The following is an 8,029-nucleotide window of genomic DNA, read 5'->3' on the forward strand; positions in this document are numbered from 1 at the left end:
TGCTGTTGTGATTATGGGCATTGACCCAGGGAAACACTTCTTGTTTCTTTCTTTGAATTACCGTGGGGCTAAGGAGTGTTTTTTGAAGGATTGTTAATGCCCTCTGTTGGGCCTGTTGTAAAACCTTCTCCGGATATCCCCTATTTCTGAACTTATCTGTCATGATTTTTAATTGTAGATCCCTTTCTTCGGTTTCACTGTTAGCTTTACAAACCCTGAGGTACTGGGAGTAAGGTAAGCCTCTAGTGGTGGCTATGGGGTGGAAGCTATTGTACCTTAAGATGGTGTTTCTGTCCGTGGGTTTGGCATACAGACACGTTGTGAGTCTCCCTTCCACTAAACAGAATATGAGATCTAAAAAGCAGATGTGGCACCCCAGCCTTTTTCTCCAGAGTCCCAGCAGCGGGACCTTAGGGGTTAATCCCCAGACCAGGAGACGGCGCGAGGACGGCAGGAAGTGAGGTGCGCTGGTGGAGAGAGGTCAGAGGTCGCAGCATGAGGGGGACGGCGTGACTCCGCAGCGTGTGTGCGGCAGGGAGAAGCGCGGAAGCGGGAGGAGGGAAGAAGAGGACGGCGTGGAGGAGACCGCTGACCTCTAGCCCCGCCGCAGAGAGAGAGAGAGAGATGCGTCCAGCATCCAGCAGCCAGAGGGGTGACTGAGTGCGGCAACGCTGCGGCGTCCGCACTAGTACGCCCTCTGGCCGAAGACAGAAGTGGCCGTGCCGACCCGGAGACGGAGCTCCAGCCAGCGCCGACAGACAGCCGTCCGGACACCGCGTGGGTGGAAGCGTGCCGGGCAGGAGCCTGCAACTGACTCCAGATCCCCAGGTACTGTTCACCGGTCCCCCAGGCCAACCCCGCTATACCCCTGCTGCGGTCAGATAAACCCAGTTATACCCCCAGCTGAGCAGACCACGTTGTGCCCAAGCACACTGGGCAGATCACTCTGACCGACCTCCGGGGCAGCCAGTGACCCTGTTTGGGCCGGTGCCACTGTCCAGTTGATGAACGGCGTGGGACCTCATTATAGGCTGCCTCCCCTAGCAGTCTTTTTAACCTGGAGTATAGTACCTACTAAAACCTAGGAACCCCTAAAGGATTCTCTCTACTCCTACTCTCTACCGTGTTGTGGGAGCCCTCTACCCATGCTTTGCCCCTGCACGTGGAGAGACAATTGAGCATTTGTTAGGGACAGAACCAGCTCCTCATTGGAGAAACAACGCCATCTTGTGGCCCAAATAGAGAAGGCCAGGGTTTGCGTCCAATTTATTATTATTAGTGCTGGACTTTGACCTAAATTCCAGAATACCCTTCCTTCAAGTAGAGTATCAGGAGAACTGCTCAGGGACCGCCGAGTAAACTACGGCCTCAGGTTATATGGTGTATTGTATTAAGTCTGTATTTGTAAAGCATTATTTAATTGTGTTTAATGTGATGTGTTAGGTGACTAGTGTCAGAAAGGCGTCGCCGGCGTACTTTGACGTGAGCTTTTTGTTATTCCTTTGAAGTAAGTAACCTGCTAGGCGGGTGTGAGTTAGTATTGTAGTGCTAAGCTGTTTCAGGCCATTTACAGCTGTCTAAGTGTATGGTAATTGTTGGATGCCCACTTGGCACTAAATAAAACGTAAGAAGTTGTGCTTGCTGAATGCCTTGCTCTAGTTCCTTCAGGGGTGTGTTCCTTAGCAGCCGCTGCGGTGAAGAATCTGTGTGGAGAAGAAGAGCGTCCAGCGAATCAAGGTAACCCCATTACACCCCTCACCGTCGACATATCACACAGATATCAGTTGTGCTGTGAGTTAATGACAGCTTAATGGGGTGCTCTGATGAATTTTGTTCTTCCACAATACTATCTAATATGGTACTGGGTTTAGCCCAAATGAGGAACAGATCGTCTATGTAACGATAAAACATTATGATCCCCTCTGCTACCTCTGGTCTGTGGAAAAAGATGTTCCTTTCAACTTGCCACATGTAGGCATTAGCCATGACGGTGCTATGGGGGACCCCATAGCACACCCTTTTAGCTGTTTAAAGAATACCCCATTGAACAAAAAATAATTGTGCTTAAGGGTAAACTCCAGTAAGCGTAAAAAAATGAAATATCGGAACCTGTGTATGCTGGGTTCCCAAACAGCAGTTGTCTAACAGCTTCTAGACCGGCTTGGTGGGGGATGCAGGTATATAAACTTGCCACATCCATCATGGCTAACACTGCGTCCTCCCCTACCTGGTCTAGCGTGGCAAATTTCTGTAACAGCACATTGGAATCTTTTAGGTGTGTGGCAGTATTTTGTATGCAGGGTTGTAAGAACCAATCTAAGTATACCGCTATAGGTTCACACAGAGACCCCCGGGCCGATATGATCGGACGTCTAGGTGGATATTTCACCTGGAGACTCTACGCCCTAAAGGGTTAAATGAGTCATTAGGGCTCATACATTTTTTATGAGACAGTACATTCACACATTAGTATGACTTTTACATTATAAAGAGAGTTAGTTATGCCAGGTGGTCAATACGAGGCTGATACACTGCCAACCTAAGTTTTAATACAGTGTCTTGCAGGTCCACGCAGGGCCGTTGCAAGGCACCGGAGTGCACCAGGCGAGTCGGGGTGGGGGCGCCCCAGTGCCCAGGGGGTGGGGGGGGGTGGTACCTGTATTATAAAACTGGCGGCGTTGGCGTCCCTGCAGTGCTGGAGCGGGCAGGGTTGTCCGTGCCATGGGAATACCTGCGGCGCTGTCACTGTGTATAAAGCTGCTGTCGGCGGCCGCGGGGTCCTTGCAATGAATAGAGAATAACTAGCGCTATGCGGCGGCGCGGGAAGCGCTTCTGATTTTGAAAACACTTGCCGCACGCTGATTGGCTTAATCTCAGCCAGTCAGCGTGCGGCAAGTGTTTTCAAACCCAGAAGCGCTTCCCGCGCCGCCGCATAGCGCTAGTTATTCTCTATTCACTGCAGGGACCCAGCCGCCGCCGCCAGCAGCAGCTTTATACACAGTGACAGCGCCGCAGGTACCCCCGCGGCACGGACACCCCTGCTCACTCCAGCACCTGCCCGCTCCAGCACTGCAGGGATGCCGACGCCGCCAGCTATATGCACATGCTGGGGGGGAGGGGCAAACTGCCGCCCTCCAGGTGCCGGCGCCCTAGGCAAATGCCTAGAGCTGCCTAGTGGTGGTGCCGGCCCTGGGTCCACGAGACACATGTTCTTACAGCTATAGCTTTTACCTATGCACAAGTTAAGTAGCACATGTATTCAGTTTGGCACTCGTTCACTTCAGATCTGTAGTAACATACAAATCCTTCTTTTTGATGTGTTGCACGTTGTTTTTATCATGCTGTTTATACTTGTCATATTTTTGTTTACACAGTTACCACGGCAGCGCCGCCGGGCGTGCTGATGTCAGCCCACTCCGGAAGCGGAAGCAGGCGACGGGGTACGGACGCAGCAGTGCTGCAGGCGGTGATGCCGTGGGGAGAAGGATGATCCCTCATGTGGGTAATATCCTATTTAAACACTGTTTGTTTGTTTGTAACACTGTATCCTGATGACGGGGAGGCTATCCCCGAAACATAGACTTGATATGTGTTAAATACACTTCACAAGATTTCTTCACCAGACGTTGAGTGCCGCCTCTTCTTTGTGCAATATGTAATGGGAGTCTGGCTCCTTTAGGAAGGCACCAGTGCAACTTATTCCCCAAGGGGGACCCAGTAGTGGCGGAGTATATATATTGAAGTATATATATATATATATATATATATATATATATATTCTTGGGGTAGCTCGGCACTGCTGCTGAAATAAAGTAAGTGTCCGTGGTGCCTTCCCTGGATTAGATACAGGTGCGGGACCTCACTGGTACGGGTCAGGGACTCCAATAAGGTGGGCGGCACTCCAACGTAGTAATTTTCAAATAAAGTCCTTTATTGTTATGGTGCCATATGCCGACATTTCGAGGCGCTAAGCCTCTTTTTCAGGGCGTGCAAAATATATCAGGAAGATAAAGTGCTGTGCAAAAGAGCTGTGCACAGCACTTTATCTTCCTGATATATTTTGCATGCCCTGAAAAAGAGGCTTAGCGCCTCGAAACGTCGGCATATGGCACCATAACAATAAAGGACTTTATTTGAAAATTACTACGTTGGAGTGCCGCCCACCTTATTGGAGTCCCTGACCCGGTCCAGTGAGGTCCCGCACCTATATATATATATATATATATATATATATACATACATACACACTTACCTCCCTTTTTGCAGAGGGAAGGAAAGAAACCAGCACTCACAACAAGTCAAGCTGAAGAAAAAAATGTGTATATTTAAAGCATGTCAGAAATTATAGGCAAACACCGGCTGTCCCGACAGCCATTTCAACTGGCATCCAGTCAAGTTTCCTCAGGGGTCCACCTGCTTTAAATACACACTTTTTTTTCTTCAAATTGACTACTTGTGAGTGTTGGTTTCTTTCCTTACCTCTGCAAAAAAAGGGAGGTAAGTGTTTATATTTAACGAGTTCCACCTTGCTTAACTAAATATAAATATATATACAGTTGTGCTCATAAGTTTACATACCCTAGAAGAATTTGTGAGTTTCTGGCCATTTGTCAGAGAATATGAATTATAACTCACAAAATTTTATTTCACTCATGTTTAGTGATTGGGTGAAGCCATTTATTGTCAAACAACTGTGTTTACTCTTTTTTAAATCATAATGACAACAGAAACTACCCAAATGACCCTGATCAACATGACATGCCCCAGTTCTTAATACTATGCATTGTCTCCTTTAACATCAATGACAGCTTGAAGTCTTTTGTGCTAGTTGTGGATGAGGCTCTTAATTTTCTCAGATGGAAAATCTGCCTATTCTTCTTGGCAAAAAGCCTCCAGTTCCTGTAAATCCTTGGACTGTCTTGCATGAACTGCACGTTTGTGATCTCCCCAAAGTGGCTCAATGATATTGAGGTCAGGAGACTGAGATGGCCACTCCAGAACCTTCACTTTATTCTGCTATAGCCAATGGCAGGTCGACTTGGCCTTTAGTTTTGGATCATTGTCATGTTGGAACATCCAAGTACGTCCCATGCGCAGCTTCCTGATGAATGCAACTTTTTCTCCAGTATTTTTTGATAACATGCTGCATTCATCTTGCCATCAATTTTGACCAAGTTTCCAGTGCCTTTATAGCTAACACATCCCCAAAACATCTACCTCTGTGTTTCACAGTAGGAATGGTGTACCTTTCATCATAGGCCTTGTTGACTTCTCTCCAAATTTAACATTTATGGTTGCGGACAAAAAGTTAAATTTTGGTTTCATCACTCCAAAAGACTTTGTTCCCGAAGTTTTAAGGCTTGTCTCTGTGCTGTTTGGACTATAGTAAGCGGGATGCTTTTTGGCATTTGTGTAGTAATGGCTTTCTTCTGGCGACTCGACCATGCAGACCATTTTTCTTCAAATGCCTCCTTACTCTGCATCTTGAAACAACCACACCACTTTTTTAAGAGAGACTTGTATTTCAGCTGAAGTTATTTGGATTTTTCTTTGCATCCCGAACAATTTTTCTGGCAACTGTGTTCTGAAATTTTTGTTGGTCTACCTGACCGTGATTTGGTTTCCACAGAATCCCTCATTTTCCACTTCTTATTTAGAGTTTGAACACTGCTGATTGGCATTCTAAATTGCTTGGATATCTTTTTATATCCCTTTCCTGTTTTATACAGTTCAGTTTTTACAGAGGAATCATCCAATATCTGCGTTTGATGAATGCAGTGTTGTATAACCCGGGTAGTAGTAGTAGTACGTTTATTTATAAGGCGCCGCAAAGTGTCCGCAGCGCCGTGCATAGCAAACAAAAAACAAATGACAAGGTAACGTACAGGGTGTGTTGAAAAATACAGTATAAATAGGGGTATAGCTGGTAGAAATAAAATCAGCATCAGTTCAGAAGTAGGTGTCAAAATTGTCGAGGAGACTGAAGATGAAGTAGAGTAAGGGAAGAACAGGACAGGAGGACAGGTGAGGTAAAGAGGTAGGGTGAGTACGTGAGGCAGGAGGACCCTACTCATAAGAGTTAACATACTAAAAATAGGTGGGTGGACGAACGAAAAACAACAGGATAAGTAGGAACGGAGGGGAACGGAGGCAGGATAGGAGGATCAAAAGAAGTTAGGAGGAGGGATAGGCTAGTCGAAAAAAGTGGGTTTTGAGGGAGCGCTTGAAGGAGGTAAGGGAATCAGAAAGCCTGATGGGTGGCGGGAGGTTGTTCCAGTGCAGGGGGGAAACATTTGGAGAATGCGAGCATCGATCTCGCTACCTCTCGCATGCTAAGCGAGCGCTCTACCATCTGAGCTAATTCCCCATTGACAGTAGGGAGCTTTCAATCTGCACGCCAACTCGGGTTAGATCTGTGTTCGAACCCTGGTCAAGACCAGGGTTGAAATGCAGTGTTGCTCAACCCTGGAATATTCAGAGTGGCGCTTTCACACCGCACCTCGACCCAGGTTGGAGTCACAAGGACACGGTAATAACCCGGGTCCAGAGTGCGGTCTGAAAGCGGTATAAGTGCCCTAACCCTCACCCTCCAACCCTTTATGTTTTCAGTCTAACCCTAACCCTCACCCTTGCAGCCTAACCTTAACCCTCCCTGCTAGTGCCTAACCCCACCCTGCTGTGCAGCCTAACCCTACCACCCCCCTCTTTTAGGTGCCTAAACCTAACCACCAATGTCCTGCAGTAATCCATAGTAATCCATGTTCTGGCAGTAGGGATTCCGGCAGCCAGTATCCTAAAATATATAATATATATAAATATGTATAACCTGTTTGACTCAATGATACATCAAATGGGGCCTACACACATAGTGATTTTTAGCCATTTTCTAATCGATCTAACTAGATTGCTTAGAAAATTACTGTACATCGCTGTGTGTGGGGCCATAGCGACAGCTCTGCGTGACCCCGTGCGTCACTATCACCCGTAGAATAAGAATGAGCAGGGACCATAAATCTAGTCAACGCCAGACTACACTGGCGCTGACAGCTCGCTCAGCACACAGCACTACAGATCACTCTGCACACTCACTATGGACCAGATTCTCTAAGCTTCAAAAGTTTTATAAAATGGAGAGTGATAAACAGCCAGCCAATCAGCTCCTGCCTGCCATGTCACAGACTGTGTTTGAAAAGTGTCAGACAGGAGCTGATTGGCTGGTTGTTTATCACTCTCCATTTTATCACTTTTGAAACTTAGTGAATCTGGCCCTATGTCTGTAGGCCCCATAAGACGTGATAATAACAACAGACTTGGGAATGTTGAATTGCTGTGATATAGCTTTGAGAGTCTCAGGTGGACCTGGGAGACATAGTCTGCATATAAACACACAAACACCTCCACCACATTTTATACTGTTCTATGTTTATATAATATTACAACATTTCAGTATGAAGTAGTCCTTTCTCAGGTGAGCAGTTTTTGCTTACTTCTACTGTATTCCTTGTTGCTGAGTAAGATGAATCCATGATCAGCAGCAATAGCATCCCTCACACCAACCCTTTATTCTGACTCCACTTATATTATCCTGAGAACAGGAGAGGTAGGCCTTGTTGGGCCTTGTTTAACTCTAATACAGGTTTAAAGTTGGAAGCCCCATCAGGGGCTATTGTTTTCTATGTGCTGGCTGCAATGTTGTGAGTCAGGGTATTTAATAGGCACCATAATACTGTAGACTATTTAAGCTTACTGGAATCTTCAAATTACTTAATAAGTCATTAGAGGGAGGTGTCCATGGGTCCTGAAGTAAGTTCTCAACATTTTTCTTTCAATAAAGATTTTAGGAAAAATTGCTCTTGCTCTGAGTCTGCATGAAAAAAAAACTGTTTATTTCTCGCAGGCAATTCAATGAGAAAATCCCACTTGCAAATAATTATGCCTCTTTGGGTCAAATTAGATGTCTCAACATGCTGCACACAGAAGCATTACAATGGCTGCCAGGGTATGTTTATATGCCAGAACCAAAAGATCC

At 46.4% G+C, this 8,029-nt stretch overlaps 1 non-coding gene across 1 annotated transcript; it reads right to left on the minus strand.

The window, feature by feature from the left end:
• Positions 1–6,294: 6,294 nt before the first annotated feature.
• TRNAA-AGC (transfer RNA alanine (anticodon AGC)) lies at positions 6,295–6,367 on the minus strand. The gene has a single exon. It is a non-coding gene; the product is annotated as a tRNA-Ala (tRNA).
• Positions 6,368–8,029: the final 1,662 nt, after the last annotated feature.

Source organism: Crinia signifera, chromosome 3, assembly GCF_055691185.1.
Source record: "Crinia signifera chromosome 3, ASM5569118v1, whole genome shotgun sequence".
NCBI lineage: Eukaryota > Metazoa > Chordata > Amphibia > Anura > Myobatrachidae > Crinia > Crinia signifera.